This window comes from Drosophila navojoa, chromosome X, assembly GCF_054131105.1.
Source record: "Drosophila navojoa isolate 15081-1374.11 chromosome X, UAZ_NAV_1.0, whole genome shotgun sequence".
Classification (NCBI taxonomy): Eukaryota; Metazoa; Arthropoda; class Insecta; order Diptera; family Drosophilidae; genus Drosophila; species Drosophila navojoa.
Window position 1 is genome coordinate 11,522,440 of NC_142895.1, and position 13,945 is coordinate 11,536,384.

Here is a 13,945-nt window from a genome sequence, read left to right on the forward strand (position 1 = left end):
ACAAAAGTCGATATTGAACGTTTATCTTATATTTCATACAAGCTCTCTCTCTCTCTCTCTCTCTCTCTCTCTCTCTCTCTCTCTCCTCGTGGATTGATCTGTAAAGCAGATCAGCGGTAATCGGGCCTCTAGCTTTTTATCTCAACTTTATATATAGATTTCTTGTGCACAGTTTTCTATATATTCTAGTCTCCCAATGAATAGATCAGAATCAGAACTTAATTCTTTTTCAAAGATTTAATATATATATTGGATTTTCCGTTGATTAAACAGTTTTTAATCTTGTTTTGGCATTTTATCTATAGCCAAGTCCTCTTGGCCCTGAGCCTTGGTTGTAGCTTGAGTTCTAGCTCAAAGTCTAGCCCAACCCCAGTTTCAGTTCTGGCTGTTGCTCTAGCATTAGCTTTAGCTCTGGGCTTGGCTGTGATATTTACGTTAGTTTTAAGATCTGTGTTTTGGTTCTAACTCTTGCTCTATTTGGATCTAGGTCTGGCCTCGGCTTGGGTTCCTCTTTATCCTCTTTATCGACTCAAGGATGGCTGTGGCTAATGGTTTAGCTGTAGCTCTGGACCTAGATCTGAGTCTGACTGTAATTTTAGCTTTAGCTCTTAGAGCTAGAGCTCTAACTCTGGCTGTAACTCTAGATCTAGTTTTAGTTTTTGCTCTAGCTCTAGCTTTAGTTCTAGCTCTTGCTCTGTTTCTATCTATAGCTCCAGCTCTACCTCTAGCTCTAACTCTAACTCCAGCTCTAACTCTAGCTCTAGCTCTAACTCTATCGCTGGCCTTAGCTGTTGGTCTAGTTCTAGCTCTAGCCTTAGCTTTAGCTCTAGCTGTAGCTCTACATCTAGGTCTAGCTCTGGCTCCAACTTTAATTGTAGCTATTTCTGGCTCTAGCTGTTGCTCTAGTTCTAGCTCTAGGTGTATTGATATCTTTAACTTCAACTCTAGCTCTAGCTCTAGCTCTAGGTCTATCTTTACTTCTAACTCTAGCTCTAGCTCTAGCTCTAGCTCTAGGTCTATCTTTACTTCTAACTCTAGCTCTAGCTCTAGCTCTAGCTGTACTTCTATCTCTAACTCTAGCTCGATATCTGGCTCTAGCCTAGCTCTAGGTCTATCTTTACTTCTATTCCTAACTCTAGCTCTAGCTCTAGGTCTATCTTTACTTCTATCTCTAACTCTAACTCTATCTCTGGCTCTTGCTCTAGCTCTAGCTTCCCCTGCCTTAGCTCTCACTCTGGATGGCATCTGCGATGAGCTTCACCTACCTCTTGGCAGGTTGGCTCTATGAGACTTTGCTTTACTTTCCCATCGCTGATCTAGTCTAGCATTTCGTATGGCTTCTCCAGCCCCATTTCGTTTCTAATCCGTTTCATTTACATGGAATATTTGATAGTTAAAGTTGCCAGCATTAATCACTGTTCGCATAAAGTTTGTCCCGTTGTGTTCGGGTCTTCTTTTTCATTACGTATTTTGAGTTTATGAATTGCTAAGCAAAAGTTGTTCGCTCGATAAGCAAGTTGGCTTCAGTCCGCTTTGGAGTGGGCCAAAGACATCCAATTAGCAGACGCTGCAAAATGAAAACATTTCTCACAGCTTCGCGACGCTGTGGCAGACGGACTCTCAAAAGTAATTAATTGCAACTGCAACTGCAACAGCAGCAGCAGCAGCAGCAGCAGCAGCAGGAGTAGCAGGAGTGGCGGCAGCAGGAGTAGCTGGAGTGGCGGCTGGAGTAGCGGCAGCGGCAACTACATATTCAGCTCGTATTCAGCACTCATTCGCAGTCGCATTCACATTTTTAAATGGCCAACCAATCGGCTGGAGAGCCGCATACTTTCTAAAGCAATTATCGAATGCCAGCGTGTCCCAGTCCGGCTTTGAGCGTCGTCTGTCATCGCCCTGGCGTCGCCATCTCTCACTCGCTGGCCAGTGCCCCCCCTCGCCCATCAAGAGTAGCGAAACAGAGAGGCTGAAAACGATGAAAAAAAAGACAACAGAGCTCAGCGTCAATTGCACCGTGGGCTGCTTGTAGTTTCATGACGCCAACAACGCCTCATCGTGTTTGGTTAGCCGCCGCCAGAGCCGCCACCGACGCCACACGATGGCCAGCTCCAACTGCAGCGCCAACTCCAGCTCCCCAGCTCGCAGCTCCCAGCTCCCAGCTTCTCTCTGGTCGTGATCGGCGTCGTGTTCGCAAAATATTTTGCTACGCATGCCCATTCCCATTCCCCAAATTGGCCTTGAGGCAATGATTGGCTGACGCTGCTGCCAGCCGCCAGCCGCCTCCTGCCAGCCGCCTCCTGCCAGCCGCCTCCTGCCTGATGCCTGCTGCAAGCTGCAGTCTATAAGCCTTCCGTCTCGTCTCGTTTCGTTTGGTTTTGCTTTCGTTTCTTTCGCACTGCAGTGCGCTGTGCACCCATTGTCTGTCCCCGCGTCTGTCTCTCTCTCTCTCTCCCTCTCTCATTCAGTGTGTGTGTGTGAGGCGTTGATGGCGATGGCGCTGAAGCTGGCGCGCATGCGCAACGCAGCGACCACAAAATCGCATTGCCAGTCAGCCAAATGTTGTAAGACATATTTCGTTGCCGTTGTTGTTGCTGTTGCTGTTGTTGTTGCTGGCTTTTTACTACGAGCTCTCTGTGTGTGGACCTCCCGCAGATAATTGCCCATCATCTCATCAAGTTCCGCCCAGCTATTTAAGTGCAGCAACAAAAAGCAATGAAAACCCACAAAACAAGACACCAAAATGATGAACGCGACCACGCGAAGTAGAAGTAGCTGCCACACAGCGCCACATCCACAGCCAGAGCCACAGCCAGAGCCGCACGGACACGGCCTAAACAAGCCACACAGAGCTTGCCTGTGCCACAGCGAACAGCGAGGGGTGCTATGAAACTTATTCAACTGATCTCAACTTATCCATATCCATATGTATCCGTATCCATATGTATCCATATCTATGTATCCATATCTATATGTATTCATATCCAATGTATTCATATCTATGTATCCATACCTATGTATACTTATCTATGTATCTATACCCATATGTATCCACATCTATGTATCCATACCCATATGTATCCACATCTATGTATCCACATCTATGTATCCATATCTATGTATCCATATCCATATGTATCCATATCTATGCATTCATATCCATATAAATCCATATCCATATATATATATATATATATATATATATATATATATATATATATATATATATCTATGTATCCATATCCATATGTATCAATATCCATATATATCCATATCTATATGTATCCATATCTATGTATCCATATGTATTCATCCATATCTATTTATCCTTATCTGTGTATCTATGTATTCATATCTATATATCTGTTGTATAAATATCTATGTATCCATATCCAAATCCATATGTATCCATATCTATGTATCCATATCTTTGTATCCATATCTATGTATCCATGTCCATATATATCCATATCTATGTATCTATGTATCCATATCTATGTATCTATGTATCCATATCTATGTATCTATGTATTCATATCTATCTATCTGTCTTTCTACCTGTCTGGCTATAATTTATGTATAAGCCTATACTTATCCATCTAGATAGATGACTATCTATCTATGCTCAACAGCTGGAGCTGCCCTCGCATGGAACGTAGCGCCACCAACGAGAACAGCTTTGAGCCAGCAACAGGCCATCACTAGCACCACCGACGAAGAAACAAACAGAGCTGAGGGCGAGACGCAGGCGAAGTTGGGGACGCAGAGGCAGCGACTTCGATGATGGTCGTCCAACCACGTTAATCGAGTCATATCGATTTTGGCGTGGTTCGTGTCTCGGACGTTTTACTTTGAGCCCTGGCCAGTTAGCCAGCCAGCCAGCCAGCCAACCAGCGAGGAGGCACTTACGCAGATCTCATCAGCAACAGTCGCGACGGCGACGGCCTGGCCCGCAGGAGACGCAGGAAGAGATCTTGTGGCTGGAGCCACAGAGGAAGATCATCTGTGCTGCGGCTGCGGCTGCCGCTGCCGCTGCTGCGGTTACTGCTGCTGCGAGTGCTTCTAACTAAATTGAATGCAATTGCAGACGAGGCAGCAAATGGCCAGCCGGTTAATGAATGAGTGTTGGCCAAATTGTTGGGGCTGACTGGCCACACGGCTAATATCTCAATTGGTTGGCCGGTGCGGAGACGAGGCGCGTTGAGGTGAGGCGCGGAGCGGCAAAGTGAGGTGAGGTTCATTGCACTTGGCCAAAGCCAGAGGCAGAGGCAGAGGCAGAGGCCCACCCACACGGCCAAGCGGCTGAAACTGGAGCAGCTGCAGCTGGTAAACAAGCCAAAGGCTTTAAAACTTCTAATTGAATGTAAACACGTTGCGCAGGCTCAGCGCTTCCTCTCTCTCTCTCTCTCTCTCTCTCTCTGGCTCACTTATCCTGCTTTGAGCTTTAGTTCCGAAGGCATTGTCATCCTGCAGCCATGTGGGCGTTGCCAGTTGGACAGCGCTTGTCAAACTTTTTAGCCATGTCACGGCTGTTTGTCATTGCTGTTGTTGTTGTTGTTGTTGTTGCTGTTGGCACTTGATGTTTTCTTGGCTTTTGTTTTTGTCATTGCCTAATGGGCACACTTGCCAAAAGGGCGGCTGCCACCCCCACCCAGCCAGCCACTACGGCCTGGCTCGCAGCAGCTCTTGACCTGGTTTATGCGCTGTCTCTGGCGCTCCCTTAATGTCGCTTGCCGGTGCTTAGTCAACCGAAGGAGCTGTGCCGTGTAACGCCAAGGCAGTTAATTGCCGCTGCTGCTCCTGCTGCTCCTGCTGCCCCACAAACTGCAGCACTCACACTCGAGGCGCGCGCCTGAAAAGAGTTTCAGATTAAGCAACTAATTTTTTACTAAAAGTACTTTGAATTAGTGCATTAGAAATCCGTGTACGCTCGTTTTTAGCCTATTTCAGGCTAGATCTAGCTATGAGCACACCAGTTTAAGCTATGCTCAGTGCTGTATGTTGTGTATGCTGTATGCTGTATGCTATATGCTGTATGCTGTATGCTGTATGCTGTATGCTGTATGCTGTATGCTGTATGCTGTATGCTGTATGCTGTATGCTGTATGCTGTATGCTGTATGCTGTGTGATCATAAAAGAATAAAACGAACCGATAGGTTTGGTTGTCATTGAGCGAATGCTCTCTGTATTTTATTCAAATAAAGTATTAGCCTAAAATACATATAAAGTTTACTTATGTGGGGCATATGTTCATTTAACATACAACATACTACAGCTGTATGCTGTATGCTGTATGCTGTATGCTGTATGCTGTATGCTGTATGCTGTATGCTGTATGCTGTATGCTGTATGCTGTATGCTGTATGCTGTATGCTGTATGCTGTATGCTGTATGCTGTATGCTGTATGCTGTATGCTGTATGCTGTATGCTGTATGCTGTATGCTGTATGCTGTATGCTGTATGCTGTATGCTGTATGCTGTATGCTGTATGCTGTATGCTGTATGCTGTATTCTTTTCTCTCTTTAAATATGATTTAAGAGAAGTTAAGTGCTTACAGCTTCTCAGGGCTTACCACCCACACAGAGGGGGCCACACACACACACCCACACACACATGCAGGCACCTTCGCAGGAGGCTCATAAAACATAATAATAATAATCTGTGGCATGTTAACAAAAGCAAAGAAGAGAATAAGAAAAAAAAATGTGTGTATATATATTAATAATAAATTTAATAAATTGGCAAAATGAAAACAAGAAAAATGCCGCCGGTTGAAGATCACCGAATAGGTTTTTGCTGCGGCCAGAGCTGAAGCTGAAGCTGAAGCTGAAGCTGAGGCTGGCGGCTGTTTGATTTACTGTTGTTGCTGCCACAACACACACACACACACATACGCACACAGCTTAAAGGTATGAAGGCTGACGCCAATTGGCCTTAGCGCCAGTCCAAAAATCCCGAAAGCAAAAGCTGAAAACCAAGCGAAAACGTTGTTGTTGTTGTTGGCTGGTGGCGCCTCAAGTAGCCGCCGCTGCCCCATGCGGACATGCAAGCCAATGGACACGAATACGGACAGGGACAACAGCAGCGACACAGCAGAGTGAGAGAGAGAGAGACAGAATGAGAGTACGATAGAGAGAGAGAGAGAGAGAGAAAGGGAGATGGGAGTGAGCGAGCGAGAGCCAAGGCACGGGCGCATATTTTTGCTGGAGACGTCGGCATCGGCATCGGCGACGGCGACAGCGACAGCGACGGCGACGGCGGCGGCTTCTGATCAAACGACAGCGGCGGCTGCTGCGGCCGCCTTCAATGCCCCACAACAACAGCCGCTAACAAAACCCCAGCTCTTAAAACAAAAGCGCGTTGGCAGCCCAGGCACAAGCAGAGCCAACAACAGCAACAACAACAACAACAACAGCAAAAGTAAAAAAACTATATATGTATATATATATATAAATAAAATGCAAAGAAAAGCTGAGGCAATCCTTAAGTCGTGTTCTTTTCATGTCCTTTTGCATTTAAGTGTGCACTCGTTCGATTCTTTATTTTTACTTTATTTTCTCATTTTGTTTTTGTTTTGTTTTCATTTGTTTTTTTTGTTTCGGGATTGGATCGTCTTTATTTTGAGACAGCGTCCACTGTCCAGAGTATCGGGGCAGCGGCGTCGCCGTCGTCGCCGTCGTCAAGTTATTCAAGTGGCGCCAGTCAAACATTTTTTGCCAAGCCAGAAAAAAAAAACGGCTAAAAAAAAGGCAGAAGTTGCAAGCGCTGCAACAACAACAACAACAACGGCTACTTTTGGGGGCTGTGCAACAATGAATGGTGTGAGTGTGTGTGTGTGTGTGTGCAGCGGCGCCAATTTCACTTGCATCGCAACTGTACCTCAGTGGCTGTCAAACTGCGTTTATGCAGCTAATATTTGGGGGGGGGGCGGTGGTATGTAGGGGAGCTTTGCATACCTAAAGCAGCTGCAGTTCAATTTTCAAGTGCATGTCAAACAGTGCAGTGCCCATAAATCGATTTCTAGTACAACTACACTGCAATGACTGTCAAACTGTTTATATTTAGATGCAATTACTATAGTCGCTGTCAAACAGTGTCTTTTGAGTCACTAATAGAAAGTGAGCAGTGACTGTCCAACTGCAAGCAGAGTACCACAATGACTGTCAAACTGCTCAGTGATATGAATGTTCGATTATTTGCAACGGAACGAAGGAACTATCAAATCCCAGCCTACTCCAGTCCATATGCCCTTTATGGGCAATCAAACTGTGCAGTGACAATCAAACTGTAGCTGAGTAGCGAACAATTGGAGGTGGGAAACGTTGCGAGCAGCAGAGCAACTGAAGTGAAAATCAAACTGTAACTCAGTGGATCTTAAACCTGGAATGTTAGAAGTTAATGCAATTAGAATTGAACTTAGCAGTGACTGTTAAACTGTACCTATTGAGTTACGCAATTAGCAGTTCAAATTATGCAATGACTGTCAAACTGTTTCACTTCAATTGGATTTCAGTGACTCTCAAACTGCTTTTATCAGATGTTAATGAGACTACAATTTAAATAGCTATACAATGATTGTCAAATAGTTATTACGCCGCAGTGTGTCAAACTGTGCTGTGACTGTCAAACTATAATCGAAAGAGCCCCTGCATAACTTTAAATACTAATCCACAATGGCTGTCAAACTGTTGCAGTTGCTAACAAATCTCTGCTCAGTATTTAGCAAATTGCAGCGAAGCTAATAAGTTCACTCAGCGACTGTCAAACTGTAGTGAAGTAATCAAACTGTGCAGCGACTCACAGCTAGCGATCAAATGCAATTAAAGTTCAGTTTCAATGACTCTCAAACTGTAGCAACTCTCCCAGCCATGACAATTGCCAGCTTAGCAGGAGTCGGGGCTTGGCCATGGCGGGAATTGCTGTTCGCCAAAAGTCGCGGAAGTGAATAGTGAAATGTGAAAAGTGAAAAGTGAAAAGTCAGCGGCAGACGTGCGAGGCATTAGCTGACAATTTGATGTACATCAAGACCGAAAAAGGACAACTGGATGGCTCTAAATAGATGCTGTGTGTGCGGGTGTGTGTGTGTTGTATGTGTTTGTGTGTCTGCATCGGATGTATCAATTCGCAAGTTGCGCTTCCTTCCGATCACGTGGCGCAACGCCAACTGCAGCCGTTGCTTCCGCTTCAGCCGATAGCTTCCGTCCGTTTCATCGTTCGCTCGCTTTGACCCAAACACCCTCCGCACTCGCTCGGGCGCAAAACACTTGAATTGACAGCATCAGCCAGCCAGCCAGTCAACCACCCAGCCACCCACTCCACCCACTCAACCACCCGCGTGACAATTACTCATGAATACATTTTGCGCCTGGGCCGACGTTTGCGTTTTATTTATGGTTTTATTTGTGGCAAACACAAAGGGCGACAGGACGACAGGACACACACACACGCACACACTGGGCGTCATTGTAAGCTCTCTCTCATATGTGAGCCGCGTATCTGCGCATCTCAATGTATCTCCACGTCGCGCCACAGCCATAAAGTCAATTTATTTATTAAGTTTTTATCGCAAACGTCTCGGAAAAGTGAATGCGAATGTGAGCGAAATGAATAACATTTTGACTGAATGTGATTCGCTTGGCTCGCCCCTCGCCACTCTCCACTCTCCACTCGCCGCTCTCCACTCTCCACTCTCCACTCATTTGCCCAATTTGCCACATGCATGTATTTTCGCCAAGGAATCTGCGAAATATAATCAATTGATTAATCGTTTGATATCGTCGAATGAATTGCCTTATCTTGAGTTATCCTGGAATTATCACAGAATTAAATGTCCTGCAAGTATATTTCCTTGAGCTGAGCACCACAGAGTTCCGTATCATGTGAGTCTGCTTCCATTTACATAACTTTTACTTTTGGGATGGGCGTATTTTTGAGTGTTTGGGTGAGCCACATATGTATGTATGTATAATTGATTCTCACTATGATTAGACGATATATTTATTCTTCTATTATTTTGAACACATTTATTTTAAACTATTGCAACTTTGATTCACTAAGGCACAAGACCCTATATCTATGATTTTCTCTACTATCTATCTCATTACCATTCTAGTTCTATATTAGTGCCATCTACCAAACTATTTCTATCCAATGCATCATTATGTTGGAGTTTACTTAAATTTACAAAATCTAGTATTTTATTGAAGGCTATAAAATCATTTGGTTACTTGGAGCACTCAATCAAATAGCCTTTCATGCGAATGTTAAGAATACAAAATATCTAGAATTTTCATATATAGTAGTATTGAGAACCTAATGAAGAATCTTATACAAATATTAATAGTCAGTAATCCACACTCTATCTTATATACTACTGCTACCATTTCTAATACTACTTCTACTACTCCTGCTATGACTACTATTACTACTACTACTTCAACTACTCCTACTATGACTACTATTACTACTACTAGTTCTACTACTCTTACTATGGCTTCTATTACTACTACTATGACAAGTACTATAACTACTACTACTACTCCTACTATTACTACTACTATTACTACTACTATGACAAGTACAACAACTACAATTACTACTACTATTACTCCTACTATTACTACTACTATTAATATTACAATTACTACTACAATTACTCCTACTATTACTACTACTATTACTCCTACTATTACTACTACTATTAATATTACAATAACTACTACAATTACTACTACTATTACTACTACTATTACTCCTACTATTACTACTACTATTAATACTACTATTACTACTACTACTATTACTACTACTATTACTACTACTATTACTACTACTATGACAAGTACTACAATTACTACTACTATGACATGCTACTATTACTACTACTATGACAAGTACTACAACTACTTTTACTACTACTTCTATTACTACTACTATGACCACTTCTACTACTACTACTTCCCCATAATTCATGGTCTATATGTACTTATAGACTGTGTATAAGTAGAATTCATTAGACATTGGCTGCCAAAGTCTTCGGCTTCACTACTTATGACACCTTCCTTTTCTTTCATATCATCTTTTCATTTCTATCATATTTTCATTATTTCAATTCAACTTGAATTCAACAGAATTTCATTATATATCATATTAGTTACCTCTTGAGCTTACTAAAAGACGAAACCCCTCTCTCTCTCTCTCCCTCTCTCTCTATCTTTTTCTCTAACTTTTCTATGTATGTTCCCAAAAACCTAATTGTTTTCGGCACTTATACTAGTTGTTCCAGTTCTACTTGGCTCTGCTCATTGTTGCAGCGTCTGCTCATCATTGTGGCAAGCATTTGCTGTCGCCCTGTTTAATGACACGGAAATCAAATGAGTGACGCCGTTGCCGTTGCCGTAGCCGTAGCCGTCAGTGGCACAGCTAGAGTTGGGGTTGCCACCGTTGCTGCCCCACGTCAATTGCAACGCTTTTCCGCCACTTTGGTCAGCTGCAGCGCCCGTTCCCGTCCCCGTCCCCGTCCCCTGCCAGCGCCATCAACCCTTCGCCTTAGGCAGACATTTGCTTTAATTAACGAAAATTAAGCGCAGTTAGCGGCGACGTCGACGCCAACGCCAACGCCTACGCAACGTGCGTTCCGAGCGGCGACAATGATCGCGGGGCGACTGAGCAGGAGGCGGCGGTGTGAGGCAGGAGCTGGGTGCAGCAGCTGCAAGCGCGGGTGCATGTTGCGAGCATTTGTTGTTGTTGTTGTTGTTGCTTGTGTGTTGTATGTAAATTAACTTAAATAGCCTAGAAATTAATTAGCAGCGATTGAGATCGCTTTGATAATGACAACAGCAACAGCAACAACAACAACAACAAGCTGCGACCACCGACAGTTCCGCTGCTGCTGCTGCTGTTTGTTTTTTTTAACCCTTTTTCGTGTGGCGTCGCTGTCGGCGTCGCTGCCGGCGTCGCTGCTGCGGCAAGAGCAATAATGATGCGTTTATCCAAAACGAGCATCAGATAAGCCGGCGCAGTCGCCGCAGTCGCAGCCACAGCCAGAGCCAGAGCCAAAGCCAGAGCCGATCGACAAGTTTGATAAGACGCCGTGGCGCAGTCGCTGGTCGTTCACTGATAAGCGAGCAAAAGAGCGACAGAGATGGCGAGAGCCGGTGGTAGAGGGGGAAGGGAGAGCGGGGTAGCGTGTGCACATCATTCAAATGCCAATTAAAGGCGCCGGCGTACACAAAACCTGAGAAACGCGCGGACCAAAAACAAAAAAAAAAAAAAAAACACCAACCGAAACCCAAACCGAAGCCGAGACGAGAGAGAGTGAGAGAGAGAGAGAGAGAGAGAGAGAGAGAGATAGAGACAGGCAGTCAGCGAGAGCAATCAGCTGTCATTTGGAGGCAAACAAAGTGGACATGACTCTGGCTGCATTTCATTTTGGCCCAAAAAGAAACAAAACCAACAACAACAACAACAACAACAACAACAAAATGGAAAAACTGAAAAAGGGTTTTCGGCCAACCATCAAATTTGAATGCGCTCCACTCAGCACCGCTCACATAATAGGCCCTAATTTGAGAGAGAGAGACCCGGTTCTAATTGGCCACACATTGGCGCTGATAGCATTTGCGATTGATTAACATCGTCCACGACGATATACCCATAATAATAATCGAAATTATAATGGCCCCTGCTCTTTAATGCCCTATTAATGGGACCGGGTAACAGGTGCGTGCACAGCGAGTGCTCGAATTGCAGCGTCAATGGGCTGAATCCATATTTGATGATGCACCTCAAATGCTTTTGCGTCTTTTATTGCCTTACTTAATAGAATTTGGATTGGTAGTTGTGCTCTAAGTAATGCCAAATACTGGAGTTTGCAACCCAAATGAGTGGCTTAAGATGGAGCCTAAGCTCTGGCCTTCTAGGGGTTTATGTAAAGAGCTTCCTTCAATCAATCACTCAGTCATGCAGTCAATTCAATCACATAGTCAATCAATAGTAAGTTTAATGTGGTATATGTCAGTCAGTCAATAAATATTATCGACTCATTCAATCAGCCATTTAGTCAATCATTTATCAATCATTCAGCTTACCAAGCTAGTCAGTCAGTCAATCAATCCATCTACATGTTTGTGAGTTGAGCTATAAGCAATTATTCAATCAGTCAGTTAATCATTCAGTCAATCAGTTAATGCGTAGCAATTCCATCAATCACTCAGACAGTTCAATCATTTGTCAATGAGCCCAGTCAATCAGTGCTTCGTTTGTTAGTTTTTACTGATCCAATTAGTCAATCAATCAGTTCGTTGCTCAATCAATCAATCAGCCAGAGCCCAATTCATCAATAACTTAACAATCAACCAATATTTTAGTTAGCCAATCAATCAATTGAGTGTTCCACCAAGAAGTCATTCACTTTGAGGGAAGCTTTACGCATTCAATCAGTTATTCGGTCATTCCATCAGTCATGCAGTCAATCAATAAGTTAATCTATCAGTGGAATTATCATTATAGTTGGGCATGAGTAATTATACTTAACAGTCAATCAATCAAAACTCTGCTCAGCTAACGGTTACATCATTCCTATTACATCATTCAATCAATCAGCGAATAACTCCAGATAATTCTTAGGCCATATCTATAGCTTGCAATGTGCCCTACCATAATATATCAATAATATCAATATAAATATTAGTTATACTATTAATTCCACTACCAAATCTTATTCTCTTCGGCACGCTCAGCCAGCACCGTTCATATATTTAATTAGACAATATCCCACCTGCCGTGGGGTCTCTAGTCGAAAGGTAGCGCATTTCTGCTGCGTGCTCAGCTCAATCCTCAGTCAGCGAGTGCAAAACAAAAGAAATAAGAGCAAGAAGTGGAGGAAAATGAGATGAAAACAGAAACGGGAACAGTCTCAGATCGATTCAGTGACTGCTCCTGGCTGGGTTAGCTCGGCCTGACTTGGCTTGTCTTGTCTTGGCTTGGCTTGCCATGGCTTGGCTTGGGCATTGTGTGAGCCCAACTCAAAAGCGGCGCTTGAATTCGCAACGGCAGCGGCGCCGCGTGTCCCTGGCTCCGGCCTGGACCCCCGATCCAGCCGAATGCCCATTCATCGATCAAGTTGCAAGCGCCACGGCGAGAAACGTGAGGCAGCCAGGACGGCGGGCAGGCACACAGGCGAGCGACCAGCAACAACAATCGCAGATCAGCTTTGGCTGCATTTGAATATACCCTTTCCCTCTCTCTCTCTCTCTCTCACTCTATCTCTCTCTCTCTCTCTTTCTCTCTCATCCTCTGGCAGCGGCTGTCAAGCGGCTTGTCAGTGTCGCCAAAAAAGCAAAACGTCGTCTTCATCGGCGCTGCTCAGAGATTCGCTGCCTCTTCTGCTTCTGCTTCTTCTTCATCATCTCATTCTTAGTCTACCGATTTCGATTCTTCCCGGCGTTTTGCATTGTCCATAGGCCCTGCCGGGATTTCGCCTTTGATCGACGACTGTTTAACATCGAGCAACTGCCGACTGCCGACTGCTCTACCTCAGCCTCTACCTCCGCCTCTACCTCTCTCGCAATCTCTTTTCTGTTATCGTTTTGGCCGAAATGCAGGCGCCGGGTTAAAGGCCCGTCGACCCGCAATTGATTCGCAATTCTCGATCGCATTGATTTTGATCAGCCACGACAGGGCGCGCCTCAGTACAAATCCGGTTGCCCCTCGTACCCCGCCTCCTGTTGGCTGGCCCAGTGCTAACCCTCGCTTCGCATTTTGGCCGAGCAAATCAGCGCCAGACGCAAATTTTATTGACAGCCTCAGTTGGCAGTTGACTTGCCCCGTCACCCTCTCGCCTGCTGCCCCTGGCCCGTTCTCTCGTCTCGTGTGAACGCGAGCTGCGCTTTCGACTTTTCGTCTCTTCGATTTAACTTCGATTTTGATTTTGATTTTGATTCGT